At 46.1% G+C, this 19,532-nt stretch overlaps 1 long non-coding RNA gene and 1 pseudogene across 1 annotated transcript; one reads left to right on the plus strand and one right to left on the minus strand.

The window, feature by feature from the left end:
- Positions 1-444: 444 nt before the first annotated feature.
- On the minus strand, positions 445-3,520 carry LOC135820676 (uncharacterized). Its single transcript, XR_010554178.1, has 2 exons — positions 3,343-3,520; positions 445-868 (listed from the first exon to the last, which is right to left on the minus strand). It is a non-coding gene; the product is annotated as an uncharacterized LOC135820676 (long non-coding RNA).
- Positions 3,521-12,618: 9,098 nt separating this feature from the next.
- On the plus strand, positions 12,619-16,320 carry LOC135821414 (cathepsin L-like; annotated as a pseudogene).
- Positions 16,321-19,532: the final 3,212 nt, after the last annotated feature.

A 19,532-nucleotide genomic window follows, 5' to 3' on the forward strand; every position in this document is an offset into this window, starting at 1 on the left:
TGTACAACGTTCAATTGATTCGGAAAAATCAGACGAGGACTTTTGCAGTTATGAGCAAGGTCCCCACGAATGGTCATGTCACTTCACAGAATACATGAACTGATAGAGTAGACCGAGGTACCCTCAGAGAACGCTTGGGGAAGTCGGTTTCAACTGAGGACATGTCCAAAACCATGCTAAGTACTTGAGCTGCTCATGACCCCCACAATTATCAGGCCCGCCGGAACCGGTCTGGTTGGTCAGGTTATCACCGGACCAACTTGTTTGCCACCAACAAATGTTTCCTGCTGTGGAGGACGTGTGTACCCGCCAGATCACACACAAAGTATAAAAGGCCATGAAACTACCGGACCAATCAAAAACTGCTTCCGGTGGTACTGATTATAGTACAGGTTTAAAAAGCGGCTCCATTTTTGTCATACATCAAACCAACTCTGTCATTGCTATGCTACTCAAAAAGAGTAGTGATGTTTATTCACAAATGAATCACAATGCTATCAGAGAACTTCGATATTCTCCAATTTTAGGGGCACTGCAGTACTATGCAAAAATTAATGCTGCTTGGTCATTGTTATGAAGCAGTCACCTCAGTACAGCAATTAAACAGGCTGATTATGTGAACGAGATTCACGGCAAATCTTCTTCCATCAGTGCTGTTTAGTCTTGAGTGGTCCACTGAGGCAGGAAAACAACCTGTTCGGTCCTTCCATACGAGAAACAGAAATTGAACATGTTCCAGGGTGGAGGTGGCGAGTATCGGCAATGTAATGCACCTTTAGGCCAACACGACCATCATTCCGACATGGATTCTCAAACACCTTCGCTCGTGAGTGTGCCTCAGAGTGGTATTCATCAACAGATGGCAATCCTGTAAAACACATGAAAAGACATAGCAGCAACACAAAGAAACCTAATGTTATAGAAACGAATTCGAAAAACAAAGTCTACTGAACCAAGGTACAACCACACTCCAGGAGGCAAGCAAAAGTGCATAATCCGAAGGTTGCGATGCTTGTATTGTATTTATGGATTCTCCACAGGCCTTAGCCTAAATCGAGGGAGTCTCTGTCATGCCACACTGGATACAACATGCTACCAGAATCACTTTCCCCAGTATTGATGATCTCTTCTTAGGGTGTTATATAAAACACATCTGTAGCCACTTCATCTTGCTCACGAAATCATACATCACCACACAAACGAGCCCTTCGGCTATTATACTTTGGGTGGTGATGTATGATATTGATAATCTATTGATACTAGGGCTGAAACGATAATATCGGTTATCCGTCTAATCGATCATTACAAGGAAACGATTTCGATTACGCGATTCTAAAAAAAAAGAAACGTCTGCAAGAATCAAAAAGATGTCATGTACAGCACTACTAGATACTGTACTTTGTCCTTTTCCTCGTTTCTTTTTGTTGGCCATATGTTTTCCAGTAGGGCTGTCAAAAAAATTAAAAAATTAAAAACTGATTGTCTGCACCTGCACGTGATGTGCCACTGCATTGTGTAGAGTACCCGGTTTATCTGCATGTGTGTATGTACATGTATATGTGTATATGTCAACACGGCATGCTTTGTGCTGGTCTGGCGCGACAATTTCTAGGACACAGTAATTGATATCATAAACGATAATCGAATCGATGCAAGGGTAGATTAACCGATAGTTGAAATTCAGAAAAGTGTAATCGTTTCACCCCTAATTGATACCATATCCAAGTCTGACTCTCACCGTGAGATCCTGGCAACAATATTACCTGGTACATGACATATTCAGACACTGACATAAGCATCTTTTTGGAACAACACGTGTGCCTATCTGCTAGAGTAATGTGACACACATGCAGAATCAGTCAAAGCTAATTTTACCCCTCACTGTTGTATGCGCAGACTCCACTTCGCGGTGTCAAGTACTCTTCTTTCGGTGGGCTACTCCGCTCAGGCGCTTGTTTTAGAGGACTCACATTCATCCTACAAACCTACACGACTTGCATAGTTTTCACTGTCGGCCGAAGTGCATGCATTGCACACATTGCGATTCACTCCCTCCATACAGGCCAGTACAGAGCTGCCCACCAATTGAGTCTGTTTTGCGTACTCAGACTTCTGATTTTCCGTATCTTGCAGTGTGTTGCGTACTGCCGTGTACATTGCATGCAACTTGCACTACAAAGTTTTTTGACACGCACATGCATGTCGGTGGCTGCATTTGGTAGTGTAAAACATGTGTGACTTGCACTCACGACATTATTTTTTTGTGCTACATGTACATGTTGTCGTGGTACGGCATGCACTCGCTTTGGTACAAGACTATTCATCGCTCAGCTTACACTTGCAATGCTTCTACACAGCTGATTGATCCTCTTCGATTTTCTATACCATTTGCTCAAATTCTGTAGTGCGGACAAGGAGTGATTTTCCGTACAAATACAGAAAAATGTGGAGGGCTGGTACTTGGTAGCACTGCTAGTATGGTAGTGCCAGGCTAAGCTGGCTGGAAGATCAGATACTTTTTTGGTTCTTTCAGTCATTTTCACGACCTATATTTTCTTTATCATGATCCCCGGGGTGTGACGTTCTTACGAATGCAGAAACTCAGTTTTTCTAACCGAGTCTCACGTGCACTGTGAATTTGTTCTTCTTTTATTCACACTGCCATGTATCGATTCATCGCTTCTTCCAACCCGAGATCCTGTGCAACAGCGATTTAAAGATTGGCTTTATCAAATAGTGATCAGAGAGAGAGGGAGGATCAGTTTTGGCTGCTGTGACAGCTGCATAGAGTGTAGATTGGTGCAAACATCATTGCCCAGCAGAACCGTATTCATAGGGACCTGCGTTTAGCATTTGGAAGCTATTTTTTAGAATTTTTACAGGCCCAATAAGCCTGAAGAAAAGAACACCTAACTTAGACTGTCCTAACGTTATCGAACGCACTGCCAAAGTAAAAACAACATTTGAAATGCAAACTCGATTGTGCATGCATGGAGGGCATGGGGAAGAGACGGAGAGGGTGAAAGTGAAGGAAATTTGTTCCGAAATCAAGAGAATCCGAGGAACCCTTGCTGCATTCTTCAGTACGATAACGTCAGTGGGTGCATCTCAGATGTGTTGTTTGCCCAGACATACAAGTAGCACTAACCTGAGCATGAGAGCTGCAAGCTCCATGGGTGCATGCATGGAGGGCATGGGGAAGAGACGGAGAGGGTGAAAGCGAAGGAAATTTGTTCCGAAATCAAGAGAATCCGAGGAACCCTTGCTGCATTCTTCAGTACGATAACGTCAGTGGGTGCATCTCAGATGTGTTGTGTGCCCAGACATACAAGTAGCACTAACCTGAGCATGAGAGCTGCTTGTCATCATCGTGGTCAGGAAAACGAAAGGACGAACGTAGAAGATTGCTGACCATGATGAACAACAGTGCATATCCAGACGACAGACGGCTTGCAAGAATCAGTCTGGTGCATCTTCAGGAATCTTCTTTCCTAATCGCATTCAGCAGTCAGCTTCGAGGTCAAGAACGCGACGATATTTTCAGAAGGAATAATTTTCAAATTTTTTTAAATTTTGGAGAAGAAGCTTCCTTTCTAAAAAAAAGCGTTCCTTGCTTTCACGCAAGGACCCCTTGCCGGACATGTCGTCGACAGCACAGTGTCGGCAGATCCACGTAACGTTTGTAGGCTGCAGACCCGGCAGACGTTTTGATCAGCCCGGCCTGGTGGTGAGATTTTGGACCCGGGAGTACTAAAAACTGCTCGCATCCCAGGGTGCTCAGTTTCGCTCTATCCGATCGAGTAAGGCTTCCAGAAAGGCCCTCAGGTGCGCGGCCTGCGGTGCCATAATATACCTCCTAAGATGGGCACCTGCCCATCTTAAAGGGAAACTGAACGCCAAAAATAAGTATGGCTTATCCGAAGGAGAATTGGGCACTGATTCCGATGAGCTATGTCTCGAGCCGATCAGAGAAGAGGAACTGTGTCAAATTTCATAAATAACACCTCCCATATTTGGAAATTGGCCTTGATGACGTGCGTACTGCTTAGCTGTCACCATGCTGTGCATGTTCAGCAGTGTAATTGAATGGAAGAAAACAATTACTTTGGTGTTTTGCAGCTCTGTTTCGTTCCCTGACGGTAACCAAATCTAGATGTAGGAATCTGTTGAGCAGGAGAGTGACACATGTCTTCCCGAAGGCTGTCCAGGCTGCAGTGGTGATGAAGAAGACACGATCATCACCCCGAGATCGATTGTAGCGAATTGGAAAACTCATGGTGAATTTGCTTCCACTCCAAGGCAATGTCGAGGTATGAAGGGCGCTTGTACTGCCTTCCAAAGTGAAGAGGAGATGAACATGGCTTTGCATAGCTGTTGTTCTATGCCAACTTACCTACTCTTGCTGGTACCGTAGTGGCATATTGCAAATTTCGTGGACGAACAACTCTAGTCACTAGTGGCTAGTGAGCAACACTAACAGGTGAGATTTTTCAATTCGACAAAAAATGTTTTTGTTTGAGAACTGACAGTGGCAGTCATTAGACTCAGTAGGTGTCTCTCTGCTGCTTCTTTCCCTTCATCGGTAGGGTTGTGCTTGAAGTAAAAATAAATAGAAAATGTGGAACAAAAATCTGATCATGTAATTCGAATTTGACCTTCAAAGTATGTGTACATCAAATCACAAAAATGACTGTCAAGGTAGTGCTGTGCATTGAAAAAGACTGGGAGCTGGCAGCAATGGAAAGGGTAGAAACGAAATCAGTAATGCAGAGTATTCATAAGGTAGAGGGAGATGAAAACGGGAGAGGAGTAGTGAGCACTTCAGTTTGAAGTAGTGTCAATAGACAGCATCCTGTTGCATACGTTGTGAATATTGTGTGAATCTAATAATTGGCGGAGGGTAGTGATTAGGCAGAGTATTGTTACAACACAAGGTACTTTGTGAGCAGATAGCAATCAATATCATGGCATGGTTTAGACAGGAACTTTTCATCCTGTGTGTGATTATTGTGAGGTTTTGTGTGAAATTTTAATTTTCGGCAATCGCATTTCGTTAATTTCTTACTTTTTAGACGGAGTCCAAGCCAGTTTGGAAGCAATTTTATAAATTTTCTAAAGCCTCTGTCGGACCCAGGACTAGAACACAATAACTTTTTTTAGAAAGCTGCCATAAAGCAGTTTTTATTGCTATAATTTCTTTTGTTTTTTTCTCTCACCAATCAATGGAATGCCCTTATGTAAATGATGGCCTTCACATCATATCAATACCGTATTGTACGCATTGATGTGCAAGCCTTTTCTTGCAGAAAATGGCACTAGCATAATGCAGGTTCTTCTGCTGGGGAAACATGTGGTTAGTGGTGGTGATACTTTTTTTATACGCAGGTCATTCTGTGCATGTTGCTGTTGCAGAATTTCATGACTGTCATAAAATTGTCTTGCCTTTCAGATATTTCAGATTTCCCCACCCTCAATCAGATTTACTTGAGAAATGTAGCCAGGTTCGTGTCGCAGATGTTTTTGTTGATTCTGTGTTTATAATTGTTTATAATCATGGGTTATCGTGATAAGGTCATCCTGCATCATATTGCACTGAAATCGTAATTCTGTTGATGTCGATACAACTTTTGGAAGTAGTTCAATGACTTCAAACTGTTAGTCCACGATTTTCTAAAACAACACAGCAAAGGAGGAACAATACACATGTATTAAAATGTAAACAAATACATTGTTGAGTCCGGCACCTTGTTCCAACAACTACACTGATCCTGAGGATAAAAGGAGCAAGGCCATTGGAGGTTGGAGGTCATTATTATCAAATTGTCAAATTTTGATAGGGCAATCCCCGCAGGCCTAAGGCCTTCTTACAGGGTACAGTACCCTGGAGGTACTGAGAGATAAACAATGCACTCCATAATAATAAAATGTTACACATATTTTGCCGCGAGTATGAATGATATCCAGTCGAACCTCTTTAGGACGAACACCAAGGGACCGATGGTATTTATTCTGTGAGTTTGTCTTTACCTATTTTATAACCAGTGAATGCATTTCTCCAATAGACATACGAATAGATTTTTTCTACAGCGAAAGATTCTAAGCCACACCGACTCTTCTCGTATGAAACAAATGAGTCACTGAACCTTTCTTTAGCAACATGACGGCAACTGAAACAGCAACAGAGAAAGTATGATACATGTACAGCGCATTCTTGCAGGTACTACAAACAGATTGCAGATCGTAATTTTTGCTTTGGCGGCACGCAACTTTATTTGGGGCAGTGCAATCTCGGCGGTACTCACAAATCAAACAGGAAAACGAAAGGACGAACGTAGAAGATTGCTGACCATGACGAACAACAGTGCATATCCAGACGACAGACGGCTTGCCACAATCAGTCTGGTGCATCTTCAGGAATCTTCTTTCCTAATCGCATTCAGCAGTCAGCTTCGAGGTCAAGAACGCGATGATTTTTCAGAAGGAATAATTTTCAAAATTGGAGAAGAAGCTTCCTTTCTAAAAAAAAAAGCGTTCCTTGCTTTCACGCAAGGTGCCTTGCCGGACATGTCGTCGACAGCACAGTGTCGGCACATCCACGTTTGTAGGCTGCAGACCCGGCAGACGTTTTGATCAGCCCGGCCTGGTGGTGAGATTTTGGACCCGGGAGTACTAAAAACTGCTCGCAGGCCAGGGTGCTCAGTTTCGCTCTATCCGATCGAGTAAGGCTTCCAGAAAGGCCCTCAGGTGCGCGGCCTGCGGTGCCATAATATACCTCCATGTGAGTGATCTTGCCCGCGGTGGCGACGCCCCTTGGGCGTCGCGACCTCGGGCAAGAATAGATCACTCACAGACCTCGCTCGGGCCTGATCAGAGCGTCATGCCCTCGCAACTGTGTAGGATTATGTATTTCAGACATGGCACGTGCTTGTTGCCAGGAGACGGCCAATGAGCGGCCAGAATAAGCAGTCAAGATGTAGACAATCATAGAGGTCTGGCAGGACTTTACGGCTGAATCAAGGCCGAGTGCGTACGGCCAAGGGCGCAGGCCAAGGCGCGTAGCGCCGAGGCCTGCGCCCGCGGCCGTACGCACGAGGCCTTGATGAAGGCGAAAGTCCTGCCAGGCTCTATGATGGTGTTTCAGGTTTTGTCTTTCGCTTTTCTGATATAAAAGCAAGACACGTATAGGGGTGGTGGTCGGGGACGTGGTGGATTCAGCTTGTGAGTTTCAGCTCCTTCAGCTTGTGAGTTTCAGGTCCGTCTGCTTCTCATGGATGGGATGATCGGGTCCATGATCTTTCGCTTCCTCAAAATTATCAGAAAAGTTCGGCCACTCGTCAACTCCTTTTTTGGTACCAGTACATGTAGAACAGAAAGTGGAAAACTGATCGCGATGTTTGCCACGTATTTCATCTTGGTTCTTAGCAGATAGATGGGTGCATGCTCTTTCGCTTATTCACAACTATCGTAAAATTTCATCTCCACTCACGACAACAAGAACTTGAGTTGAAAACTGACCACGATGTGTAGACACTTTTCATGTTGCCGTTTTCGGACAGGCTGTTTCCAGGTACCAGAGCATGTTCACAGTCGAATGTGAGGTGCGAACTGAGCTGACAACGAAAAACTGCCACAGACCCCTGCAGAGCTAGGCTGACAGAGTACGGGGTGCCATTGACGACGGGCTTTATTGCTACCGTATTTTTCCGTATCCATTGACCACGGGCTTTATCGGCTCATCAAGGCCACCGCGGGAACGTCGCTCATTGGCTACAACCATAGAAACGGTACGGTAAAAACCTGAACAGTCGATCTTGACCGCTTAGCCGGTCAAGAACAGCAGTCGTACAGCATCGCGCCGCACATGCGCATTTACCATTTTTCGTGGTGGATTCAGCTTGTGAGTTTCAGCTCCTTCAGCTTGTGAGTTTCAGGTCCGTCTGCTTCTCATGGATGGGATGATCGGGTCCATGATCTTTCGCTTCCTCAAAATTATCAGAAAAGTTCGGCCACTCGTCAACTCCTTTTTTGGTACCAGTACATGTAGAACAGAAAGTGGAAAACTGATCGCGATGTTTGCCACTTATTTCATCTTGGTTCTTAGCAGATAGATGGGTGCATGCTCTTTCGCTTATTCACAACTATCGTAAAATTTCATCTCCACTCACGACAACAAGAACTTGAGTTGAAAACTGACCACGATGTGTAGACACTTTTCATGTTGCCGTTTTCGGACAGGCTGTTTCCAGGTACCAGAGCATGTTCACAGTCGAATGTGAGGTGCGAACTGAGCTGACAACGAAAAACTGCCACAGACCCCTGCAGAGCTAGGCTGACAGAGTACGGGGTGCCATTGACGACGGGCTTTATTGCTACCGTATTTTTCCGTATCCATTGACCACGGGCTTTATCGGCTCATCAAGGCCACCGCGGGAACGTCGCTCATTGGCTACAACCATAGAAACGGTACGGTAAAAACCTGAACAGTCGATCTTGACCGCTTAGCCGGTCAAGAACAGCAGTCGTACAGCATCGCGCCGCACATGCGCATTTACCATTTTTCGAAGTCCTTGCCTTGGGCAACATCTCCGACGACGAGGACTAAAAATGTGTCTCCCATCTCCAAATACTCACTACTGTCTTGAACGTCTGCAGGGAGACCAGAAACGCCAACCGACCTTGCAGCTGGTCCTGTTTCTCGCGGCGAAACGTACACAAGGGAAGCAGACCTCCACAAGTACGTTTTGTACCTGCCCTAAGGCTGCAGCTTCTCAGCACTCGCATTTGAACCTTACTCTGGCAATCATCTAACTCGAAGAACGAATCCGTCATATTACTGGTACTAACGTTACTACTGCCTTCACTGTACTTGAATACTTTCATCTCAAAACTGGAAAGTTCCGACCAAACAAACAGCTGTTTGTTATGGTCACTGCACACGATGTGACATCAACTCATTTGCCGTCATGCATGGCTTTCTTTCTGTTTGAATCTAGAATATCTCTCTACTGTACTGGGCCTTGTTTGTGAGGTGGGCCTTGTCTGAAGCGCAATCCTACACAGTTGCGTCGGGCATGCCGCTCTGATCAGGCCCTCGGTCATGTGAGTGATCTTGCCCTCGGTCGCGACGCCCCTTGGGCGTCGCGACCTCGGGCAAGATCACTCACAGACCTCGGGCCTGATCAGAGCATCATGCCCTCGCAACTGTGTAGGATTATGTATTTCCAGCCCGCGCTGTTTGATCTGTCATTGGTCAACTCCAAGGCGACGATCACGTGACATACGGGAATACGTTTATCTTCCTATCATACCCTGGTTTCTCATCATTGTGTTGCTTTTGTCATTCCGATGCGCGTGCGAAATGCAAAATGGGCTTTGTAGGTTTTCAGCAACTGGCGAACCCCTGTAGAAAGCCAAAAAAAAAAAAAAAGGCAAACATGCTCCTTGAGCCACGCAGGCACATAGCACCAGGGAGTAGTACAATACTACTCCCTGCATAGCACCACAACAGCACCACATCTAGATCTGCACATCCCTGTACGCACCCATTCATGCACTCCTCCTAACCTTTGCCCTGCTGACCCTTGGCCTCCCTTGCATGCACTGCACTGCATGCACCCCTTTTCCCGCTCACCCTGTCTCACTGTGATCACTGCGTGCACCCCTTTTCCCATTACCCTATTTCCCACAATTACTGCATGCACCTCTTTTTCCCTCTTTACAAGTAGTGTAGTTATACCCGGAAGGCTGCGCTTGCGCAGTGTTGTTCTCCCAGTGGTTCTCCTTGTTGTTCTCCGAGTCTTCTCCTTGTAATTATCCCACTCCTTACCAGTTCTCTTGTCCTCTTTGTGCTTCTCTGAGTCCGACAATATAACTATCATAACAACCCATAATTGCGTGCAGTCTGAGATAGAGTGTTATAAAGTACAGTAGTATAGTATAGTATTATAGTAGAGTAGTCTCCAGTCCAGCCAGATCCCATATGACTCCACTTTGTGGTTTGATGCAAAATTTCAAACTCGTCGGAGCAAGTGGTGTGCACGTATATTGAAGCGATCTTCAATTCCTCAAATCATTTCGTAGTGACAGTGTTCCTTTCTTTCATGTAGTCCTGAAATTATTTTAGCCTAGTCGTTTAGTCGGACAAGAGATGGACATCCCTCTTCATCTCCTTGCGCCATTGCTTCGTACGAGGTATGTGATCGTCGGCCATTGCATGTCTACCCGATTACGATCGTACACAATTCTTGCTCGTAGTCTGAGTCCATCTAATAGATATATTTATTTGTTTGGTAATTTTTCATCGTTTGCAGCTGCAACACTATCGTCATACATCTGCGCGTGAATGCACATGTGCATCTTACCTGGCGATGAGCATGACCCTCCCCCCAATTGAATTGTTGTATAAATTCGTGCAAGGTAAGTAAAATAGTTTACTAAGTCTTGCTGTTAGGTAAATCGGAGGGAGAATTTTTTTCAACAACTCTACAGTACCTGTAGACACGTATGGGTTGTGATGGTGATTGAGTTATTACGGTTGTCATCAAAGAGTTGATAAGATGGGGGTTGCGATGGTGATTGGGTTAGCATAACGATAGGATCTGTACACATAACAACAAGATTTGCTAATAGGGTATATACATGTAGGACCTGTACACACATACATGTAAGATGCTTATTACAGTCCATTTCAAAACTATAGACGCGTACCTAGGCAAAAACCGTTATGCCAGCATCTATACCACATAAAATCTGTGATCACTTTGTGCATAATTTTTTCCAAATAGGGCATCTGTTATCCAATCGTTTGGAAACTATATGAGAGTAATTGTGGAGCGGACCTCAGCAATATTCTGAAAACTATTCTCAAAAAGTTCCAGCCAAATTTGAAATATTTCAAAAACCCTACGCGTCTATAGTTTTGAAATGGACTGTAGGGTTTTCTGAGTGTTGTTGTGGTGATCTGTACACAAAAAGCAATGGTACGAGGACTTCTTCAACTGTAGCACCTGCACACATAAAAGAGTAGAGTTGGCATGGTAATAGGATTGTTATGGTGATAGGGTTACGAGGGCTACTAGGGTTATTGTCTGCAGAAAAATTAAAATTAGGGGTTATCGTCATGGTGTTATGTTTATCCTCACCAGAAATATTAGGGTTATCGTCATGGTGATAAGGTTATCACCACCAGTAAAATTTAGGGCTATCGTCATGGTGATAGGGTTATCAGGAATATTAGGGTTATGGTCATGGTGTTAGGGTCAGGGTTATCAGAAATATTAGGGTTATCGCCATGGTGATAGCCCTAGAGTTAGGGTTATCGTCATGGTGTTAGGGTTAACTTGGGGTTATCATCATCAGAAATACTGTAGAACGTGTCATTTTAGCGACGTAAAAACCCTAGCGAATTTAGCGATCGACTCATTTTCGCTAAAGTTTCAAGTCGCCGTTGAGACATTAGTAGTGCACTGGTGATCCGTGAGTAAAATCGCTGGTAAACCAGCTGACAATGGGAAAACGATAATAGTCGCTAAAATTACCCGTTCTACAGTATTAGGGTTATTGCCATGGTGACAGCCCTGGGGTTATGGTTATCGTGTTGATAGGGTTAGGGTTATCGTCACCAGGAATATTAGGGTTATCGCCATGGTGATTGCACTTGGGTTAGGGTTATCGTCATAGTGATAGGGTTAGGGCTATCGCCATGGTGATAGGGTTAGGGTTACCGGGATTATTAGGGTTAATATGCCCCGACTTTTAGGGTTAAACGCAAATTTTAGGGTTATAACGCATTACGTCATCGATGACGTCATATGTAAAACGCTCCGATTTTAGGTTAAATCGCACAAATTTACCGTAAATCGGAAAAAATAGGGTTAACTCGCTATGACGTCATTGCTGACATCAGTGAGTTGGTACGCCTCAAAATCCTAGTCGACTCGCGCATTCCGCGTCCAAAGTTTGTCGTCAGAGAACTCCTGTTGCTTCTTGCGCAACACAGAGAATGCCTGGTGCTGCAATCAACACTACAATGAGATGGAGAATTGTCACGGAGTACCAGCAACTCCTGGGCAATCGTTCTCGAGTGCCTCCTGGCGGATTGAAATCGCCGTAGTCGCTGTTTCCTTCGCAGAATTTCAGTGAACTCATCCAGAGACTGGTGCAGAAAGCACCAGCATCGCGCCGTCCAGTTTGCTGATCTCTCTCGCAATCGTTCACGATTATAGCGGTTCACGAAACAATATTACAGAATAATCACCATGCTGCGTGGAAGGAAGGTGCGTAAACGCTTCTGAACGATATAATTGCAATCGAATAGGAGGCATGATAGTGCAATAGCATAGTTGAGACTTTTGTACAAACAGGATTTCTTCAGGGAATGTAACATTTCTTGCAGGGGATGAAGGTTGAAGTGAGCTGAGAGAAAGTCACCAATGTTTGTTTTCTTCAGAAAACTAATCAGATATCTGTCGACGCCTAGGAGGCGCTGTCGAGATTGATAGCATCTTTTTTCTGGCATGCATCAGGTCCATGATGTTCTAGAAATGGCGTCGGTGCACCGTCTGCATCCGTCTATAATACAGAGCCGACGATTTTTCATTGGTCGCAGGAGCCGGTATAAAAAGACTCTACTTGCTTTCGTCATGCATCATTATGCTCAATTTGTCAACAGGGTTGCGTCATCCTGTCTGCCTCGTGCACGAACATCTCGTCAGGACTTTCGGAGCTCGTGCACAAATTTGGAGGTGCTAACTACGATAAAGCCGTGTACTTCCACCCGAACGTGAATAAAATCGGACAAGATGCATGGAGAATCGACAGCGCCGATATCAAAACCTATCTCAAGCCCCTGGTAGGTGAAGAGACCATCATCTGGGCGGGCATTTACAAAACTCCCATGTGGTACCTTCAACCGACAGATTTTATTGCTTTCCACGCTTTCGTCGTCTTTCAAACGAGAAACTGGTGGTGGTCGGCGGAAAAAACCACCGACGGTGTCAGCATATGCAGAGGCAAGACTCGTTCAAGCGTGAGATCTTCCTATCGAAGCACCAATCGAAAAACTCCGATAGAGGAGATTATTGCTGACAAATCACATGTTAATCTGCAGGATCTGATAGATTTCCTCTACGACTCCAATCTCGTCAAGGGTATTTACAACGTTGTAACAAACAACTGTCATACGTTTGCCTCCACTCTGTTCAACGAACTTGCAGCTACCCACTACGTCAATCATATTGCACTTCGGCATGCCAAACCCATCGACTCGGAGCATGCAATCGAATGAGTGCTCGACCCCCATCCAGACACACACATTTAGCACAGATATGTTGATTTTAAAATGTTTAATTATAATTTCAGTAGATCATTCTCAGCTTGTATGAGTGTTATAACGCTGTTGGCCGGTATTTCCCCGTAGTATGAGGTCAGCTTCTCCGTATAATGTTGAAGATGTCTTGACGTTGCAGAATGATCTTTCATTTCTTCTATTGTTCGCCATTGGTTGTCGCTGCATGGAAGGAAACAGATTAAAACATGTATAAGATCTCTGGTATTTCAAATAAAGAGAATTGCACGACAGATTACTTACCAAGAACACATAAATTCAGGCTGCATCCCGGCCTCCAGCTTCCTCCGGTGGTTTTTCGAGCGGAGATGCTCGACGAACGGCCGGAGGCCGGTCATAGTCTTCGAACACAAGGAACAAGAGAGGAGCATTTTGTCTCATTCAGGTTTGTGGAATGGGGCTGATCAAGGTGGATCGAATCACTTTTATCCCCGCCCAGTTGTTCGTTGGTTGAAGGGTGCGGCGCGCACGCGTGCAGTTCAACATTAAAACTCTGCGCGATGATCATGGAGTCCGCCGCTCAGGATGTGAAGCGGGTAAAGCGGTGACGTGACTACTACATCTCTTTGAAACGTGTGCGATTCATATGAAAACCGCTAAAGATGATGGCCATGGACCCCGCGTCACGTTCAAACTTGTCGCCGGTTCTAGTTGATTCCAGAAACTTCCACCTGATCCGAGCACACTGTGAGTACTCTGAGCATCGCGAGGAGTGGGAAACTATCGACATTTTGGTACTCTCCGGTTGATGCAGACAGTGTGTAACCTTTTGACCCGCGTACGTGAGACGCCCCGGTTTAGGGTAAAATCGCTATGATGTCATCGATGGCGTCAGTTAGCTGGTAAACCCATAATACTTTCTACTTGTGTGTGTGTGTGTGTGTGTGTGAGTGTGTGTGTGTGCATGTTGTGTGCATGTTGTGTGCTCACACGCAGGGTGCATGCGGCTCCAGCTGGGCGTTCAGCACAACCGGCTCCACCGAAGGCCAGCACTTCAAGAAGACTGGCAACCTTGTCTCGCTGTCCGAGCAGGACCTGATTGACTGCAACCAAAAGGAGGCTGATCGTGGCTGTGGCGGAGGTTTCATGGACCATGGCTTCAAGTACATCATCGAGAACCACGGCATTGACACAGAGGAGAGCTACCCTTACACGGCCAAGGCCGGTACATGCCGCTTCAGGGAGTCCCACGTCGGCGCCACCCTCACCAGCTACAAGGACATGCTGCCGCGCAAGTCCGAGAGCGCCCTGCAGGAGGCTGTTGCCTCGGTGAGTACTTTTCTTACACATAACAGAATACTCTCTGCATGGTGGCCCATATTAGAAGCTGTGTCTTAGGAGAACATATCCGGCTAAAGATAAGAAAGCTTTATCATACATGTATATACCACTCTTTGGTTTTAGATATTACAATGAGAGTGCACAATCAATGGCTTGTCCACCAACTGTTTGTTTTACTGCTCGCTGCACCACAGCATAGTGTGTTGTTGGCCGGCCCACTGCGCTTCTACTCTGTTGGACCATCGTGTCTGTTGAACCAGGGAGTCGTAAAATACCGGTATTTTAAGACTCCCTGTGTTCAACCACTGTGTCATCATGGCTGTTGCAGTTTTCCCGGTCAGCTTATTGACTCTTGTTGTCGTTTTAAAAGAAATCTGATGATGTAAAATAGCGGTGTGGATGTTTGGAAAGTGCTACAGTCTGTTTTGGATGTGATATATTTCCCAGCACTTGATTGCATTCGGTGATGTATAGAAACATATACATGTAATTGTAATACTCTTCACTCTCTGTGTGTTCTCTTCTGTTCCTGCCGGCTGTCGTATCGCAGGTTGGCCCAGTGTCGATTGCCATCGACGTATTTCCGCTAGTACAGGCACGGAGTCCTGATCGACAGCAAGTGCACCAACGCTTACCCGAATCACGCTGCCCTGGTTTTCGGCTACGGTGTTGTTGAGGAAGAGCAGGACTACTGGCTGGTCAAGAACACGTGGGGTACCAGCTGGGGAGACAAGGGATACATCAGGACGGCACGTAACCATGACAACATGTGCGGGATCACCACGGACGCCAGCTATCCGATCGCCTAAGCACACATCGCCGGGACAACGCCGTCAAAGAAAAAGCGCTCGCACACGCCTTTGTCGTGTGATGTTGTAACTTATCTACCATCAGTATAGCTCAGAAAATCGGGGCACTCTGGCGCGCACGCCGCTGCCTCAGTGAAGCTGCAAGGGCACGGTACGTGACCTCCGTAGTACTGCCAGACGCCCTATACGCCTCGCCCTCTTTCAGTGGCTCACTGTCGAGTGCTGAGACCAGGAGGCTGCAGGTTCTGCTGAATCGAGCAGTCCGCACTGTCTACGGTGTGCCCACGCGACACTCAGCTGAACCTTTGCTGACCCGGCTGGGAGTCTTCCAGGTGTCAGAGCACTTCCACCAGAACACCTTAGCTCTTGTGTGGAAGAGCCTACGCGGTGAGACATCGCAGTCCGTCACAGAACTAATGACTCCACAAATGACCAGAGAAACCCGCCTTCAGCAGCAGGACGGACTCAGTCTTCCAGTTGCAAGAACAAACGCTGGCAAGTCGAGGTACGCCTTCAACGCTACAGGTAAATGGAACAGATTACCTGGAGACGTCCGCTCCAGCACAACTCTGGAGACCTTCAAAGCTGCAGCAGTACCCTACGCAATTGCTCGTTGACTACATGGAACAGTAGCAAATGCCATGTTTGACAATGGATCCGATTTCCAGCTGACTATCATTTCCAGTGCATACACACTTTTTCTTTCCTTCTTTTCCTCTCTCTCTCTCTCTCTCTCTCTCTCTCTCTCTCTCTTTTTTTTCTTCCCTCTTAAGGTGGCTCACGCCTATTTCAAAAAAATTAACGATTGCTCTGAAAATTTGGTGGGCGGTTGCTCTTAGGTAGTGTATGCAAATGGCGAGTTAAAAAAACGGGGTCTCAATGCTAACTTTTGAGATATAAGCGATGACAATTTCACTAAATTGTCAAATTTGTACAGGATTTGTGATGGATAGCGGACGGGTATTTCATCAAGAACCTGATTTACAATCTTCCTCATTTTTTGGTTATCGAATGGACTAACTGTGTACATGCCAATGAGAAAATAAAAAATATATGCTTCAATGCTCAATTTCGCCATATAGGCGCAGAATGCCTTTTTGATAAGTTTGCTTTGGTGCATGTACATGCACACCTACATATCCCATGTACATGTCCATATACATCTACCCTTCTTTACTAGCCCACCCTAACCCTGCAATACACATTGACACAAGTGTACACACACATACACGCACGCATACATGCAAACACACACACACACACCTGTCCAGCCACTACCACTAGGGTCATGTGGGCCCCGGAGGGGCAGTAGAGAGAGAGAGAGAGAGAAAGAGCACGCCACCCGGTGGCGCTCCAGACACACACGCACACACACACGCACGCACACACACACACCTTTGGAAAGCCCATCGACGAAGGCGATGATAGCTATTAGGCGAGGCAGAACACATACACACACACACGCATACATGCAAACCTGGTCCTGGTAAACACTGCCATTACGGTCACGTGTCCCCTTACGGGGCCGACAATATAGAACGACGAGTGGGACCATGTTCGAGAGAGCCATCTCCAGCAGCTATGGATCTGGCTTATCATCGGAAACGATTCCTCTCACGGCTGCCGCTAGAACTGGTCCATCACTCTCCACAACAGAGCGAACATTCCATGAGCCAACGCTCCGAGTCGTTCCAAGTTGTCGTCTTCGTGCGGTAGTTTGCTCCACTCGCGGGCTTGCAAAGCCTCGCGAAGGACTCCGAGGTGGGGGCGACGAGGAGAGTGTCGGCATCGTAACTATCCGACCAAGTCTCCTGTCGGTGAATACCCCACCTCAGGCACTGTTGGCCTGGACGGCTGGGGACACCCCAGGCCGTCCACAACGGCGAGAACAAGCACGGACGGAGGCCAGAAACAAGAGCCCGGAAAAGTACAACCGTCCTCCACCAGAGCAGAGAACACACATGCAAACACACACACACACACACACACACCTGTCCTGTCGAGCCACTACCACTAGGGTCACGTGGGCCCCGGAGGGGCAGCAAAGAGAGAGAGAGAGAGAAAGAGCACGCCACCCGGTGGCGCTCCAGACACACACACACACACACACACCTTTGGACCTTTGGAAAGCCCATCGCCGAAGGCGATGATAGCTATTAGGCGAGGCAGAACACATACACACACACACACACACACACACACACACACACACACACACACACACACACACACACACACACACACCACTGCTACTGTAGCATGGTTGCCCAAGGGCCACACCATTCCGAAAGAAGTCAGAGTCATTGTCAGGAGCAGAAACGGAGATGACAACTCAGGTCACTCTGTCGACGGAACTGACGGCTGCAGCGAGAACAGCGGACACCATATGACGCTCTGTCAGACTTGGTTGCCCGATGGCCACGGTCGCACATGTGACGTCTGAAACCAGGCACTTACTTGAATTGCCGATTGCATGTCAAACACAAGAGAGAAGCTTGGACGCTGAGCGGAATAGATGATGCCGGCGCGGACACTTTCGATGGTTCCAGGGGCAAACAATGATGCACACGCAGGCCACCACGAGAGTGAAACCACCTTCTGCATGTACCACACTGCACAGCACCACGCTGATCCTGGAGGGGGAGACTTTGCTCTGCGCCACATTTGTGCCTTGTTTGTCACCTGGCTGGCGAAACGACCGATGGCAGATAAGACAGTCCACCCGCCAGGCAGACCTATCCTGAGCAACTTCATACCAGGCCACACACACACACACACACACACACACACACACACACACACACACACACACACACACACAAACACACACACCACACACACCACACACACACGCACAAACGTGCGCGTAAACAGTGACTAAACACACACACACACACACACACACACACACAAGGCACACACATGATCGCACGCCTGCAGACCATCGCTCCAATGAAGATAAGATTACTACTTCTTTGCGTATATATGTTTGAGATAGAGTGTCACTCTTAGATGTGACTGATGCCATCCACCAATGTCAAGGAAAAAATCACGGTTCGCGTCAGACTCGGCTAGAGGTCGAGTTTTCCGCATCCGTAGGAACGCCATCATCCTTCAAGGATCAAGGCGCAGATGCAAGGAAAGAATGTGTTCAATCTTCTTCTGCACACGTAGAAATAGGTTTGGGCATTTTCGATGATTTAGAATGTACGTCGCGTGAATATGACAATGTGACAGAGACAGCCACAATTTACTGATTACTGTGCATTGATCTAGCTATATACACTGCAAGTGCACTGTAAATATTGTGTTACATGCATATAGTTGTGAAGGGAGACAGTATACATGTACATTCACCAATGATACACCTGTCAAACAGCAGGTTAGGGCTAGTCAAAGTTATGAAGGCACAATATACGATACGAAGGCACAATTTTGCGATGTACTTGAGTTTGTGAATATATAGTGGACTTTGTGTTCACACATACTCTACCAAATTGCCATGCACGCCCTTGTAACACACACACACACACTTGAGCCTAGGGAGCATGATTGCTGTCAGCCAGTGTTGTTTCAAATGCTTATTCTCATCAGGAGTGATGTGAAACACATACTGGTAAATATCAATCTCTAAAAAATGCATCCTGAATAAAACGCTCAAGCACTGAGTCAGATTGATAAGACAATAAATTGAAGGAACTTCTCAACAAAAACTCAGTGTACCGCTGTGATCAAGCCGTGGCAATAACTATAGCCTATAGGAGAGTTCTTGGTAGACAGCGATTACCATAAAGAAATGGTGAGATACTACAGTAGTACCCTCTACTGACACAATGCAACCACGTTGTTCAGTACATGTTCGAATCAAAAATACTTTCGTACATTCGTGACCATTTCAATTTATATGCAAGGGCGACCTCCACAATCCACTGGCTTCAGAGTCGATTGATCATTATAGAACGGCCATTCTTGACAAAATAGTCAGACAAATTTTGTGAAGGATGGCGTTCTACTGTGGAAGGGACTCGCCAAGTCACTTGAACCAATTCAACGAAAATACAAAATACTCAGGTTTTACACATTCACGTACCCGTCTG

Source organism: Sycon ciliatum, chromosome 7 (genome assembly GCF_964019385.1).
Source record: "Sycon ciliatum chromosome 7, ocSycCili1.1, whole genome shotgun sequence".
In the NCBI taxonomy this organism is placed as follows: Eukaryota; Metazoa; Porifera; class Calcarea; order Leucosolenida; family Sycettidae; genus Sycon; species Sycon ciliatum.